At 37.6% G+C, this 17,356-nt stretch overlaps 1 protein-coding gene across 1 annotated transcript in view; it reads left to right on the forward strand.

Moving 5' to 3' along the window:
• The first annotated feature begins 217 nt into the window (after window positions 1-217).
• LOC128988209 (protein expanded-like) overlaps window positions 218-17,356 on the forward strand; it is a 54,218-nt gene continuing 37,079 nt past the window's right edge. Inside the window, exon 1 of the mRNA XM_054409479.1 lies at window positions 218-525. The gene's annotated coding sequence lies outside the window, so the exon portion shown is untranslated. The remainder of the gene's footprint in view (window positions 526-17,356) is intronic.

The following is a 17,356-nucleotide window of genomic DNA, read 5'->3' on the forward strand; positions in this document are numbered from 1 at the left end:
GTTGAATGATTAAATGTAGTGGGGAAGAGGTATGTTATGCGAGTGGACCTGGAACGAGGCTAGAGGACGAATACGGCCGACGCGCTACTTGTGGAATGTAGCCTCGCCTCCAGGTCCGTTCAGGAATGCAGCCGGTTAACTCCGTTGTCCCCCACCGCAGCGCTAGCGTCGTGCGGCGCACGGTAGCACAAGCACAGTCAAACCTCAAACCAAACGCGCTGTGCCGGGAGAAGGAAACGGCTGTGATTTCTGCAGTGAAAAATGCGGTTGTTTCGGTCCTGAAGTGTTTCGTCCGTCAAAGTGTTGTGGATCCCTAACCTTACAGTGCTAGATCAGCAGATAGGAGAGAGAAAGAGTGCTAAGTGTTTGTAACCCGGATTTGTGCAGTGATATTGTTATGGAGTGTTTTTTACTGATAAGGCCGAGTGTTTTGTAATTAGTGTTGTGCCATTTTGGATTACCTGTGATACTTATACAGCATGCAGTTCGGACTGACGCGATTCTACTCTTAGGATTGACATAAAGGTGAGCGAATATATTTTGTTTCCAGATTTTTAATGAAAATCGCCGAGCACATAAAGATCTATGTCACCAAAGTTTGATCATTGACTACGTGTCGGATGTTTAAATGTAAAACCATGGATTGAAGGAGTCTTAATCTATGGTTAAAACGCCGATTAGCTCTATTCTGAAAGTGTTACATTGTTTACTGTTGGTTCGTAACTTCTAGGAATGCTGTATCAACATGTTTTATTGCATGCCTCGTCGCTCTAACACGCTGACTTGATTGGTTATCTTTCAACGACGCTTGTTGTCACAACTTTGGCATTTTTGGTGTGGCTGTTATCTATCATTTGCAACAACATGACGTGTTGATTGGGGTGTGTTGATTACACCGATGTCATTCGAATGTTGAAGTACCGGTATGGTTATTCTTATTAACTAAACTAAGTTAATTTTACTTACTGTAGTTGTTTTAAGCTACTGACTTATATTTTTACAACACGAACACGTCTATAGTTATACGAAAATGGGCATTCCGTTCAGGTTTCAGTGTTGAGGGCGTATTCCGTGACGAATGAAACAACCAGTGTCCCAGTGTAATCTTCTGAATTTCAAGCAAATTTCTATGTCTGAGATTGATTGATTGTAGGGGCCTATTCAATTTTTGATATGGTTACTAACTTAACTGTCACGGAATTTAAGTAGGGATACATTAAAATTCACTAGTTGAAATGCTGTGTTGTTCTGCGATGAGACAAGTCAGGAAATGTTTGACTAAAGAGAAAGTTCCTGTATTTAAAGAAGACTTTTTAGAGCAAGGTTTTGTTACGGAAAGATTTTGTTTTCCTAAGGAAATTAACGACAAAGGGGAAGGAAAGAGCGGATATGAGTTTCTAGGCGTGAGTCATAGAATATTGACCAAACTGTGTGATACCAGTACATTGACACAAACACACTTTATACACCAACGACCAACAACTCATTTAGCGATAATGTCTGAGCAGCTTAGACATTTTCTTCGTTGAAAATAGACCTGTCAAGTCAAACCAACAGGTAAAGAATCCTGTTATTAATGTGTTACATGTGTTAGTGACGTGTTTTTGTCAGCTAGTTGTTGACTAAATGTTTCTTTCTTATTTTTGCACACATTTTACGATTGGTCTTAACACTCATTTACAGTAGGTGGGCCTAAAAAAACAGTGGTAGGCTACCACCGGAGTTAAAGGCGGCCGTGGTAATAACTGATGACATGCAATTAGTACAAAATGTTTAAGTATAAGATACAACAATTACAAATACATATGCCTATTACAAATATACAAAACAAATACCAGTGAACAACAAATACGCCCACATAAACCGGAGAGAGATAACCTTAAAATTGTTTTCAGCTCAATAAGGACAAGTCAATGAAGGAATATGTTTAATCTAAGGCTTAGATTACAGAATGCAAGGCGGCCAAGATAGGAATACTGATCATAAACAATTTACTCCCGACAGTTTGCCGGGAAAAACAGCAATCTATAGTTAATGGCGTTCAGGTAGAAACTTGTTTAATTAACAGGAAATATTTTAATCAGCGCAACCTTTAGAAGGATCGCTTGTCGCATATGCGGTAGAATGTCGTCGATGTCTTACGTATCATTAAACCTATGCGGCATTTGACATTTTGATTACTGCAGAGATCTTGTAATTAATACTGCGTGCTACGACCTATTACTGCAACTAGGTATGTTTTTTTTAAGTTAGCGGGCAAACGACTTCCAGCTTGTTTTCAATTTTCCTAATGTAAATAAGCAGCTAGCTGTATAGTAAGTGATTCAATCATCTGATTATACTATCGATAAGTCGACATATTGAAAATAATGTACTAAAACTCTAAAACCTATTCTAATAAATCAATCAATAAATAATTTTGATCCATGTGATTACCGGTACTTACAATGGACATTCACTACTGTTTACAACAGCTTTTACTCCCTAGGGACTAAAAAGGCTGTTTACTCCATAGTGCAAATGCTACCTACTTTTACTAGCAATCTCATGTATTAAAACGGTTGTTTATGTTAGTATACAAGCGTCTTTGAGGTAAATCTTAGCCACATGCCGATGAGATTCCAGCTCACAATCCTGTTGGGAACATTTAAACTCTCTAGACTTCGTTTGGAAAAACTGTGTGTTTTTATCATAATTCGAATACCTAAAAATGTTAGTGTAGGTAATCAAAGTTTTACTGTGATATTGTAACCGACCATGAGAAAAGTCAGTATTTTTATGGATCGAAACTTGGCTCAGCTGGGGGGATTTAGCTAACTCAAAATTAGCATTGTGTATGCTAAAGCAGCGTTAATAGGATTTTAAACCAATCAGCAAACAACATTTGTAAATTCTCTACACTCCTACATTCCAGGGAAGTCCTGTAGTTTTTCTCCGTGTTTCCTCGCGCGGTTTCGTGAATGGCCCAGTTTTCCCGGGAATTAGTTTTCCGAACGCGTGGGAGGGAGGGACAGTGTCAGTCGACCTAACTGTTTCTCTCTGTCCTTCAGCATGGACTATTTGTGAATGGCACGTTCCTCATTCTGAATGCTTTCTGCCATCGCTGGCAAGGATTTGTTCTGTCTTATTTTTTCGGAGACAAGACAACACTAGCACCGTTATAATAACTTAGAACAGTTTTGTGTTAAGCACTCTGTTTGGAATGATTTTATTTGTTGTTTTTTTTGTGACGTGTGTAGTTATTGTATTTGCTTTCAATGTTGATTGCATGATATATTATGATTTTTTGAAAATTCCTCTCGCTGCCCACTCCCTCATATTCTTCGAATTCCAACACCAACGGATTTTGTGATTTGTGATTGTCTCTGAACTAGGTTTGAAGGTTCACTCTTTTGGGTTTCCCGATTTACTTATACTATCTTTGGGGGTTTTATACGTATAAAAAAGGTTGCAAAACCTCCTACAACGATCATAAAAATAATTTTTACTGAAATGTAACCTATATCTTCAAGCTGTGCTGTAGCTTATCCCGCATCACGGTATACGAGACTGACAGGAAACCTAATCACGCTCTGCAGACGTTGACACGTGATTTATAAACCCAAACAGTTTTATTTGTATTGCTAAAGATACGTCTTATGAGAATAGTTCGAAATTAGGCAAAACTTGTCGTGATCATTATGCTTTGATTAATGTCCCAGGTTAAATAAACATTCTTATCTAATATATATATGAGGTTACATTACCTTAATCGCCAAGTGATCCATGTAGTCCAAAATCTAGGATTACGTACGTTTCGACGTCAATGCGTCATTGTCAAATCTACAAAAACTGGTCTAATTCTTATCTAATTTAAAATTATTTCTTGTAATAGCTGTCTAGTATGAGCTTTCCAGTAGCGTACACTTTTGCAATGTGCACGCCTATGCTGATGACTGTCAGTTGCATTTATCCTATGATGTCAATTCAATTGACCAGGCTGTTGCGAGGGTAAACTCAGATTTGGCGAACGTCAGTGAGTGGTCAATGAGCAATGGTCTCAAGTTAAATGGAGAAAAATGCACAGTTCTCCACATTGCTCCACCCAATGTTGTCCAAAGGATAATTGATGGAGACGTGCAGGCTTGATCAGAGGGATTTGAAGGTGTGCCACACTGCTAAGACTTTGGGTGTGATACTGGACAGTGGTCTTACTTTTTCTGATCACATCACTCATGTTTCCCAGCTGGCGTTGGGTAGACTGCGGGGTCTGTACAAATGCCGAACCATCCTACCTGTGTCAGCTAAGATTCAGTTGATTCAATCCATTGTATTGTCAGTGCTGTACTATTGTTTTCCTGCATACGGCAATAGTATCACAAAGGAGGACATGGGCAGGCTCCAAAGACTGCAGAACACTGCAGTGAGATTTGTATATGGTCTTCGGAAACGAGACCATATTTCTCAATTTGAAAGAACTGCTGGCTTCTTGTCTTCAACTGCGGTGTGCAGGAGGCAAACCTGCACTCTGGTACACAGGGTACTGGCCGAAGAGGAACCAGCGTACCTAATTGAAAGACTGGTCACCCGCGATCGGGTGTCTCAGCGCAATACCCGACAAGACAAAAAGCTTAATTTCCCGAAGGTGAGGTTGAAATTAGGATGAAAGAGAGGTTTTTCGTACTTTAGGCCTAAAATGTACAATGACCTCCCCTGTGACCTGAAGATGCTGGGTGTGCCAGCTTTTAGATCTAGGTTAAAGAAAATGTATTTTTGTAAATAGCTAAAATCTTGTAAATAGGGGGATCAGTATTTTGTTTTGTCTTTAGTTTTAAGTTAGGATTAGTTAATTGACTAGAGTCGTCCTGTAAAACAGTTTGTAGGCCTACTGAGGAGCGCTTGCTAATAATAAAAGGCATTTTTATTTATTATTTATTTTTTTGTGGTATCACGTTATGCTACACGCAGAAGGGTCAATACCAAGTTATGCCACAACATATTAACAGCTACGCGCATTCTACACCGACGAACGCGGCATTGCGTGCGTGTGTGTGTGTATTGAATTGTTGTGACAGTGTGTGCGCATTCCTGCCTCATCTCTCGCACGCGCGTCACGGCTATACTCGAATTATTATAACTTGGTGCCTGTTCTTATCCGCTTGCGAGTGGTGACTACGGCTAATTTAACACAATTACATCGAACAACGGGGATATGGAAGTATTATGTCATGTGGGGGGATTGAATTGTGAATTACTTTTGTTCGTGTATTGTGTCACCTCGGATTCTATCGATAAATCATTGTTATACTGGCACTAACCATTATTTATCCTTTTGGCCCTAAACAATTTTGTTTTATTGGGAGTTCTGACTGTTGAAGTGCTTGCTGGGACAGGCGATTAGACCTGAAAGGCCAATTTTTTACCGTCTATGGATAATAGTATATTAGGCCTATTTATCACCGCGCAAAACATTCACGAAACTGCAAAACTAGTTAAAATGATATTACACGTTTGTTTGAAGTGTGTTACGCTATATATTCTGCCACTACGACAAAGTGCTAGAGTTTTCGAACCTTCAGCTTCAATGCAGAGATTCAATGCATTAAATTGTCATACTGTACAGAGAGAGTGGCGATTAAACTGTAAGTTTATTAAAATATGTAACTCCTATGAAGTTTTAAGCTTTACCTATCATTTAATCATTAGTTAACCGGGTATTTTCAACAGCCCAAAATCAAGGGTTCTGATGAAGTCAACATACCTAACAATGTTATACAGTACCAAGAGTTCTTTCAAAATGTTATTTTCTAAACAAAGATTTACGAAACGAACCCAATTTCTCAAAGAATAATAGGCCTACTATAGGGATTTGATTTTGAGACGCTGTGGTGAACCTTTCAATTACAAAATTCAAAACTACTACAGGGACCTGCTTTCCTAATTTAGCTTTGTGAACGACTTCTCTTATTCATTCCTATTTTAGATTATACAAATCAACTTAAATAAGTTACTAAATTTCCACTTCATGTCTGCAGAATAAAAAATCAACCCTAACTCTAAATTAGTAAATTCAACAGAATCTCGTCGATTTCCAAGGAGTAGTGAATAAATTCCTATAACTGTAGAATTAATTGTTAGTTATTTATTTCGAGTATAATTTAGCCGAATATTTATGCATATGCAAATTGAGGTTTCAAATAACAGGTTCTATGGCGCCAGCGAGCGTCTACGGCCTCGGCCCGTGTTCGTGTTCGTGTTATTTCGTGTTCGTGTTTCAAGGATACAAAACGCTTCGGGACTCGCGTGCCGTTGAGTTCTTTATACCGAACATTCGACATTTCGCACTAAACTACAGTACTCACTCCGTAACAGTTAGGTATAGATTCTACCCAGATTTGACTGTTACTCCCTTAGCATTGACTCAGAATCATGCTAAGGTAGTATTTGAAGGAAGGCTTAAATCATAATAAATTAATTATGTATAAATATATAAATAATATAAATTATAATTAATTAATTAATTATAAGCTCTAATTATGAATATGTTATAAATAATAAATAATATAAATTAACTACTAACTGTATAATTAAATTATGATACATTTGAATCAGACATGTTAATTACAAATATTAATGATACTAGTGGCTTGTCGGGACATAAGTCCCTAAAAAGTTCAACTATTTAAAACAAATTATTCTAATATTTAAAGATACTCAGAAATATATTATCTATGTGTCAGAATATATATCCCTGTACACCATATCTTTTGTGTAAAAAACAGTTTGTTGTTTGTCTTTGTTTGCTTTTGTTGATGTTATTTTCGATAAATAATTTGAATCGCTCCATAGGGTTAACTCTGCTAAAGGCAGCAAACATATAACTGTTTGTGAATGGATACTGGTTTATTAAGGTAGCTTTGGTCTTGTCTTGTGGTTAATGCTGATAAAAAAAGATTTCCCTGATTGGAATTTGAAATTCTCTTCGTCAAAAATATGAAAATTGCAGAATTGACTGGCAAATGATTAATCCAAAATAAATTAGGAGTGCTATTCCCGTCATATTATGACGTCACTCGGATTGCAAACAAAAGATCACCTGATTGTAAATGTCAAATTAGTATAGGCTATGTATTCGTTTTGATTTGGCTGATATTGTTTTTATAATGAACACATTTAACTATTTTGAAAACATTATAAAAACAATAACAATCAAATCAATACAAAATACAAACTAATTTGACAGTTACTGGTGATCTTTTGTTTGAAATCCGAGTGACGTCAGAATATGACAGGGATAGCACACCTAGCACACCTATGTATTTTCCTTCCACCATGATTGCTTACTGTTTTAATAAAAAATCACGATCAGCTGTATTGAAGTAAACAAAGACCAGCAGTAAATGGTTTCTAATGCTATTCTCATGGAGAACATTTTACCTTATATCTGATTTTGTGTTAAAATTTGGGGAATTTAACTATTTTTCCCGCCGTCACGGGATCGAGATCTCTCCCGTCGTTCTACGACTTCCCAGTCGCCCACAATTTTGACGCAAAGAATCGGCTTACGTAATTAATATATAGTAGATAGATAGAATAGATAATTTTGTAGGTTTGATTTATGAAGGCAGAGGGCTTATTTTTAGGTAAAAAAAATAATTTTAGATCGACAAAATAAGTTTTACTTTAACACCCCAATCCATGCATGCCATAAACACGTAATGCAACACATAAGATGACAAAACAAAAAAAAATCAAAACTAAAAAACTAAAATAAGAATTTGGGTTCCTCTTTAAGAAAGCCTAACAAATAACGAACTAATTATACTCTAATTTTATTTTGTAGCCATTGTTCAAAAAATGTTTTTAATCCATGTTATAGCCTATAGTTTATCTTACTATATTTTATGTACGATTTCGTTTATTGCAGCTTCATATAGAAATGTGCAATGCAGTTTCACAAGAATTTATAAACAACTTGCACCAATACCAATTAACATTCTCCAAGCGCTAATCAGCTGTTCAAACATTCACCCGGATCCAAATAGCAGACTAATGTTGTCATTCTTAAATACAAACTGTAACAAATTATTTGTAGAAGTATATTCACAAAAGAAACATATTCCCTTTATAGATTTTTCATCATAATGGATCAGTGTATAATGTATAATGTCTAGTTGTTGTATATTTTACTTTGTGCTATTAACTTTAATTATTGTGACCTAATATAACGACCAACGAGCAAACTATTAGCAGGTAAGGTGCATGATGTTAAATTTTGCCACAAATTTGAGGGAAACGCCATAATATATATCAGCAGGATACTGAACCTTAGGTTTTGAAAGAAATTTAACATTTCTTGTGCGCAAAGCGCTGTACACGTAATGTTTCTAGGCTAAATAAGTTTAACTAAACTTTGGTAGAGAATAATATTAAAAATTATCCCGCCGCAGAAAACCTGCAGCCTAAGCGGATTTCAATTTATCCATACGAATTTTTAAATATACTGTAAATATGACTTGACTTCTATACAGTGCGTATACTGTAGTTACTTGACTGCTACACTCTGTAGTGTAGGCTTATTCCAATTTAGGTTGGGCTTTTATGTTTTGTTATTTGGAATGTGTTAGTTAAGTTTTTTAATTAGAGGACGGGATCAGATTCCAGATCCCGAAATGTTGTGTATTGTTTTTACCATGTCATTGAAAATTACAATAAACCTTTGAACTATACGAATTGCTACTATAGTATATTACGTTACTAGTCCTGAAAATAAGTGTTTGCCGGACGAGTGTGGTCGTTCCCGTGCGAGACGGGAAAAAGTGTTTTTTCTTTTACAAACTGTTAATGCCCATAAACAAACATAAATATCTATATAATTAATACGCTACACGAAACTTTGTCGGTTGAACTCCTCCGCCATTTCTTAACCGATTTTATCCATTGACGTCTCATTTGAAAGAGCGTGTCGCGTAGATTTGCAAACTGGCCTTACATTTTTGAAAAAGTCCCTTGGGCTCTGCCCCAGTGGCTTTTAAAGTTCCCATGTTATCCTTATGAAGAACATTTTTGTTTACATCATGATCAGCTGGATATTTAATTGCTTACGGAAAGTAAATAAAAGAAACGTCTTATAAGTATAACACTTAAAACATATATTTACGCTTATACTGTTACTCACAAGACGGTAAATATACAAAAAAGATGGTGAGTGGTGATCGATTTCGATTGGACACTCCAATCATCATCAGACCCAATAAGCGAATGTCCCTATTATAGGCGAATTGCTGTTAATATTTAAGGTGAAATTCAAAGAAATGCGTCCTACAAAAATTAAATCATTGAAAGAACCCATTTGCAAATTATGGAAACATAAAAAGGCCACTGAGTAGAAGAAATAGAGATAATATTTTTAAAGAATTTATGATCGTTATTAGCCTATATAATGAAGAACACCTACAAGATGAAGATTCCTACAAACGATGAACGAGGGTATTAGCCGAAGTGCTACAATTATTTATAGTAGGAAACATGGACTTAACTTTTCTAGGAAATGTTGAACATCGTGAGTATCTCCATGAGTTACACACCGGTAATCTTTGAGTTGACTCTTTTAAACTCTTTGTAAATATGGCTGTTTTTCATTTTGAAATAACTTCTGTAATACTTTGCGATTGCTCGAATTCGAGCAACATGTACACTAGTATCCATAAATCAACATACATCCATACTAATTACAACAGTCGCCTTTTACCCCATAAGAAAAACATTGACGTTTTAAATTTAGCCTACAGTTTTTTTTTTTTTTTTCTCCGTAACGTTTAATTTTGTACAACAACGTTTCAATTTACAAAATTATTTTTTAAGCCGTACACGATGGGTGTAATGAAAACTGGTCATTTGTATGTTTATGGGTAAAAATTTGAAACCCCCAATTTTTTGAAAATTATATGTGTAGGGTACGTAATGATAGATTTCTGAACATCATTCAGCCCGTTATTGAATCTTGGAATGAACTCTACACTCACACTGCATATCTCCAGTGGTAAGTTACAAGCCGTAGTCTAGAAACCAAAGACCCAAATGTTCAAATTATGAAGCTAAACAACACACCCAACTGTGCGTCGCTATCAGAAAGGATTGAATCGAAAACCTTCAGATTGTTAGAGCATGGTAACCACTCCGTAGTCCAGCTACAGTAGCGGAAGAACGTCGGGGCTCTGCGAGATGTCTAAGAATGTGAACCAGGAGAAAGTCCCAGGAGGGGGTGGGGGAGGATAGCCTACTTGCGGAGAAGTCAACGTCCTAGCGGAGTGTGGAGGATGAAAGTGACGAAAGGTCTGCATAGTCGGAAATGTCTGCAGTCATCCGCGCTATCCGTCCACATATTTCTGGTAAAATTCGGCCACTCTTGAGGACCTGTTTTGTTTGGAAATTAAGAATTCTTCGTAAGCCGTGCTGTAAATAATCATTCTTAATAGTGAATCAACTATGGTATATTTTATATCATATCAACTATAATCTAATCGGAACAAAAAATAAGGAGAAAATATAATGTTAACTCTATTACGTTCTGTGAGAGGGGCATCGAATGTTCTGTGCTGCAGCTGGTCCACCTAAATGAGATGTGTAATTGAGCACACTATTTAAAAGCAAATGGCCGTAAGACACCACCGTATTTAGTATCTTCTCAGTGTTTTCAAGTAAGTCATAAGTCAACTGTGTTTGAAAATGTTTGGAATGTTTGGCTTGGTTTGAAATGTTTGAAAATAGGTACCAACATTTCCTATTTAAAAACTTCCCCGGTGAAATTGGCAAATGTATCCAAAATCGATCCTTCGTAGCACCGAACTAGCAACCTTGGTCTTTACGTCGCGCACAATAACGTAGGCCTAAACCATAGCGTATGTGTTCACAGATTTAAATCCTGGATTCATTCGGTCCTCCATGAGTGAATCCATGAATCAGTCCTCATTCACACTGTGAATGATTTTAAATCTTGTAATCAATACTGTAAATGAATGTCGATAGAATGTTGGTGGTAAATTGTTATTTAACGATGGGTTCATATAATTCCAACCAAAGTAGTTTTTTATGAGGGCGAAAGGAACACACTATGCACGAAACTAAAAAGAAGTTAGTTTATACGAGAGTTCGCCCCGTGGTCGAAAACTCGACCAAAAGTAGGTATGTATTGTGCAAACTTCTTGATTTTCAACCCACGTTGTAATTTCTTTAATTTGTTTTGATTTTTTATGTTTATATTTTGTTGTTATTTCGTCACCAAAATGGCAACCCAAAAGGCTCATGTTATTTTTTAAAATTTCAAATTCATTTTTTGTGCTTATTATTGAGCCTATTTTAATTTATAAAGGGATTCTGCACATCTACAGGAAAATATCTTTCATTTGGTACCAACCGTGTGTAATTTGGCCCAGTAGTATGGCCAAGCTAGCTGTCGTAAGTTTTCAACAAGTTTTTTAGTATATAAGATTTTTATAAAACTAATTGTAAAAGGAAACGTCATACACTTGGAAAAATCGATATCATTAAAACCTCTTTAGGTCCACGGTCGCGGTTCGCTATGGATTGCCATCACACTTGTCACTTTGTGTATATTACGACAGCCTAAGCTTGGCATCTTATCAGTGTTTGACTCAATCTCAGCAAACTAACGTATCCTGTGTCGGATTTGATTCTGAGAATCAGCTCCTGTGGAGTTTCTGATCAGGATGATTCAGGTTTTTACGCCAGCGCGGATGTCAAAATCACTGAAATTCTTCTCGACTTGCTCGTTTGATCTTTACGGTCGGAATCAAGTTAACCTTGGATCGCTTAACAATAAAAACCTCCGTAAGTGTTTTTGTGAGACAATTATTTGCCAAGGTTCGCAGTGATGAAAGAAATGTTTTTTTACTAAGCCACGATTGTAAAACCTTTCAACAAAGTAAGGTAACAATGCCTCAGTCAAGTCTATAGTACAGTGAGATTCACTTGTGATTGGATAGTTATGGGTTTTTATCGAATTTGAGCAAAAAGAGCAATGCATGGTACAATGCTAAATACAGTAACTTACATACACCTAAATATCCCGTGGTGTTTACGCGTACGTAACATTGCTATGTGATGGTGTTATGCTTAGCGCCACTAAAAGCTAAAATTTGTGTGCTTATGTACGGTAATACATCGATTAACAACATAAGTAATGTGAACAATTGAATATTTAAACCAGTCCATACACATAGGTAAACAATGGTAAAGCCGACACACCAAACTTGTAGCAAATTTATACTCTCCGAACCATCTAATTAATTACTAACTAGAATGTTCTACGTTAACTAAATTGGTATATCCTAAGCTATATATATCTATAGTATCAATTTCAAATATAGGTACCCTATGTGTTATATTGTACAGCTTGTACAACTTGTCATCTGCAGTATCAATTTCAAACAGGTCTGTTTTGTGTACAGTTTTGACAACTTGTCATCTACAGTATCAATTTCACACAGGTCTGTTATTGTGTACAGCTTTGATAACTTGTCATCTACAGTATCAATATGAAACAGGTATGTTATTGTGTACAGATTTTACAACTTGTCTTATATAGTATCAATTTCAAACCGGTCTGTTATTGTGTACATTTTTGATAACTTGTCATCTACAGTATCAATATGAAACAGGTCTGTTATTGTGTACAGCTTTTACAACTTGTCTTATATAGTATCAATTTCAAACAGGTCTGTTATTGTGTACAGTTTTGACAACTTTTCTTATCCCGTGTCAGCTACAAGAGAGGATTGTAATTTTGTACTGTTTAGGCAACTTGTCATCTCCAAAGGATGTTTACTTGAGTTTGGATCTATGATTGCAGTACACTACAGAGTCGAACTTTAATTATTTTGTACAGTCACAGTGTACACTGCTCTCCCTACCGTGTACCGTGTACAGTGAAGGTGATGTGTACAGTTTGGGGAAGGGGTCACTGAAGGCCGACCGCATTCCTCAGGTAGGAGCGGGCTCTGGCCTCTCGCGCACATTGTTGTCATTCGCCAATCTCCCCCTCCCCTCCTACTTCACCTCTTCTCTTTCAGCTGTCCCTGTCTCTGTCTCTCTCCAATGCTATTCTATCTCCTCCCTTCTTCCTCGCTCACACTTGTATACCTATTACTAATACTCGCATTTTCTTCCTGTATGTAATTGAATACATCTTTGAATTGGTTAATGCAGCAATTAATTATTTCATTGATAAAAATGTAGTATCGTCACTTTTGGACACTCGGGTAAACATTCCATCTCTATGGACTAGCGGTAGAGTCTGGAGACTATTTTCTCACACAAATAGTTGAAATAACTAACTTACCTAAAACTGCTAACATTCTATGGTGTCACGAAGAAAGCGCCCAGCGAAAAAGCGAACTGTAAAGAGAGGGAAATTTGAAGAAAGCGCAATGCCATGCACACAGAAAAAAAAGTTGAATTAGCAGGAAACCCACTGGTCCGACACTCTCCGACACGTCACCTTCCGTCAAGACTCCGACACCTTCCGACAAAATTACTTTCCATTATTTTAAATGGACTGTAACCCACTAGTCAGACACGACACCTTCCGATCCGACACGTCACGACAACATTGCTCTTTGGGGCATTCTTGTCGGATGTCGGATCCGTCATTTCTCCACTCTGCGTGCACCAGGCCTAGATTTACTGTCTAGCTTTGTGTATGATCACAATATGTGGAACGGATATGGAACATGTGATCACAAGAGTGTGATGTTTTTGTAAAATTATTGGTTACGGAGAAAATTCAAAGAATTTTTATTTTAAAATTCCCATGTTATTCTTATGGAGAATATTATAAAATATTGTAAGTTTGCTTTCTGATGGATATATTTTGATCAGCACACTTGGTAAATTTCTTTATTTCATACTTAGGGCCTAGTTATTAATACTTTACTAAAAACCACACTTTTTACCCTCCCTGTAGCAGCAATCCTAGGTACTCATAAAACCAAATGTTAATTAAATACACTTAATTGAAAATCAATTCAGGTAAATAGAAATTTGCTTAGTCGGCAGGTTTGCTGCGACGGGGGTATTATTGTTTACGTTTTGTACTGTACTTTTTGCTAATTTTTCTGTAGTACGGTACAGTAAATGTTACCGGAATTATCAAGGTGGGTCTAGGCCCCCCATACACGTAACGATCGGCCGGCCGCAGTTTGGCCTGTCAAAGGAGAGTCCCCATACACGCAACGATTCGCCTGCCGGCCGGACTGAAGTTTCTCCGCATAGTGGTAAAGTGTGCAGTCAGTTTTCGTACGGCAAAAACGTTTTGGTTAACTTGCTATAAGCTGCATCTTTTAAGTCCCTGTTGTGGTAGTTGTGGTATGCCTTTGTTTTGACCCTCCACCGACATTCATGCTCTCTGTATTCTTCTATAAAGGCTAGCACATGCTGATTAGTCCACGTAGCCATATTAGTACAAAGACTGAACAGAAAATAATGTTAGGTTATGTTAATGACCGTGCTTAAAAATTAACGTAAATCAAAAATAATGCTACTACTGTACTGTCGGCCTTCCGGCGGCCTGCCGGCGACCCCATACACGTAACGATCGGCCTGAAGGCGGGGGTTGGCCGGACGACGACTGATGGGAATCCCATCAGTCGTCGTCCGGCCAATTTGGTCGTCCGGCGGCCGGACGACGACCCCATACACGTAACGATCGGCCGGCCGGCGTGGACTGTTCAGGCCGGGCCGGCCGGTACACAAAGGTCTACCATTGTAAGAGATCGTCATAAATGTTATGGACTTTTTTCATTATTTGCTCCCTAACTACTGCTTGTGAACAGTATGTGATCACATGTTCCATCGCAACTGGCACTGTTAAGAGTGGTGGTGTATTTCTCGTCGGAGGCCTACTGTCGGAGCCCGTCGGACCTGCCTTAAAATTGCGGAAGGTGTCGGAGACTTGACGGAAGGTGAGTCGGAGAGCGTCGAACTAGTGGGTTTCCTGATTACCGAAACATCACACTTTACAGGCTTTGGACTGGCTAAATGATTAATATTAAATCACGTACTATGATGATGATCACGTTTAAAATCAGCATGAGTACAGCTTCGTCACAAGTTCCTTTGCGCCTGTCACACATTCTTTATAAGTTACTTCGTTCAAATGTAATGGAGTAAAATGTTAACATAGGCAATCCCCACTAAATCTTGCCCATCCGATTTCAGTACATCTCAGCCAACAAAGATGCACTGTAGATCAGGCTCTGGTCACAGAAAACGTAGGCTACTACTGTACGTTTTCTGTGCTCTGGTGGACCTGGTAAAATCAAAATTTCCCTCGGATTACATTAGCTTGCGTTGTTGAGAGTAAGAACAAGAACTATCGAGGGCTTGCTAATTGAGCCATTTTTGATAGAGATAGTTAGGCTACAAGCTTTAACAAAAACCGTTATGGGGACGTTATATATGTACTCGTATGGTGAAGTGTTGTATTGATCATTAAAATTGTTCTGAAGTTGTTACGTTGACTGGAGGTTATAGCATTGACTATCAATAGTCAAAGGTTATAGGTAGTATATTTTTTAATTCAAATTTTATTTAGTAAAAATATAATTTGTTTACTTTTTTGTTTGCTCCGCTCAGTTGGCGGACCTGACACCGGACACCTAGTACAAAATACTGACTAGTGAATTGTGCTTAAATGCGGAAGATTTTATGAACGCATTTCAGATTAAATCAATGGTTATAAACACATTAATTTTGGTATTACAGTAGTTTGCGTGTTAGGTAAGAACCGTGTTTCGAATGTTTATCTGACTGTCTGTAAATACCACTGGAACGTCAATGAGGTAATGGAAATTCCAGCACGTACTTAAGATTATACTACCTTGTATGAAGTCACCCAGACCACTATCTCAATACTTAAGAAGATAACTTGGAATCCCGCCTGCTCATATTGGCATGTAGAAAAGAATGTTTGCGCTGATATTTACAAATGTATAAAATTAATTTTTCCTACAGTCACCCGACAAAGTTGGCTTCCTTGTACTGTTTATAGTACAGAAAGCTGCTAATTGCTTCATATTTATACTTTGCCGTACGGTTTATACTTTGCCGCACATCAGGATTCCAACGAAACAACACAAAACAGCGTGGTTCTATTATGCACGTAATCCGTGTACGCTTGGAAATAGGTTGGCAACACTTAAAGATAACTAGGTGGCGTTCGCAGAGGCATCCACAAAATTGAGCGGAGTCATCAAGGGTCCATATTATATTGTTTTTGTCATACTGCAGTAAAAACAGTAGTTTTTAATGTATGCGTTGCGGGTCTAAAGTAGCATTTTAAATATTTAGGGTGTAAAAATAGTTGTTAGCCTCTATGGAGTAAAAATCAGCTGTTGTCAACTCAGTTGTAAATTTCGATTGTAAACGATTGCATGTATAGAAAATATGTATCGATTCGTGCTTCGTAATCATTTTAACATAAGTTACAGTCTACAGTCTCTTCCCGTAGCATTTTAGCATTGCAGATACATTAATCCTTTCCCAAACTCAACACTGCTCACCTTTACTACTTTCTTCACCACACCCTACGTCGTGGACCTGTTTCCCTCTCTTCCCATAGCATTTTAGGATTGCAGATACATTAATGTAATTGCCAAAGACAGTTCCCACACTCTGCACTGCTAGCCTTACTACATCCTTAACCATTTACTACGTCATAGACCTGTTTCCTTCCTTTCTCATAGCATTTAAGTATTACAGATACATTTATCTAACTGCCCAAACGGTTCCCCCACTCTGCACTGCCAGCCTTTACTACTTCCTTCACCACATCCTACGTCGTGGGGCCTGTTTCCTTCCCTTCTCATAGCATTTTAGTATTGAGGATACATTAATCTAACTGCCACAGACGGATCTCACACTTTGCTGATGCTCATACTTTACTACTTCACTTCCTAAGCCACTTCCTACGTCACGGACCTGTTTTCCTCCCTTCCCATAGAATGTTAGGAATGCAGATACCTTAATCTAATCGTCATAAACAGTTTCCACACTCCAGACTGCTCGCCCTTGCTACTTCCATCACCACTTCCTACGTCGCGGACCTGTTTTCCTCCCTTCCCATAGAATTTTAGGAATGTAGATACCTTAATCTAATCGTCATAAACCGTTTCCATACTCCAGACTGCTCACCTTTACTACTTCCTTAACCACTTCATACGTCACGGACCCCAAGCTAGTGTCGTCATTTGGTTATATTTATGATCCATACCGTTACTGTTCTAATATCTGTGGAATAATGCCATTAGCTATTTCTTTATCTACTGCATTCAAAAGTCAACAGCTGATCATTTTGTCT

This window comes from Macrosteles quadrilineatus, unplaced genomic scaffold (assembly GCF_028750875.1).
Source record: "Macrosteles quadrilineatus isolate MER2022 unplaced genomic scaffold, UCM_ALF_1.0 Scaffold_2__2_contigs__length_208266976, whole genome shotgun sequence".
Taxonomy (NCBI): Eukaryota; Metazoa; Arthropoda; class Insecta; order Hemiptera; family Cicadellidae; genus Macrosteles; species Macrosteles quadrilineatus.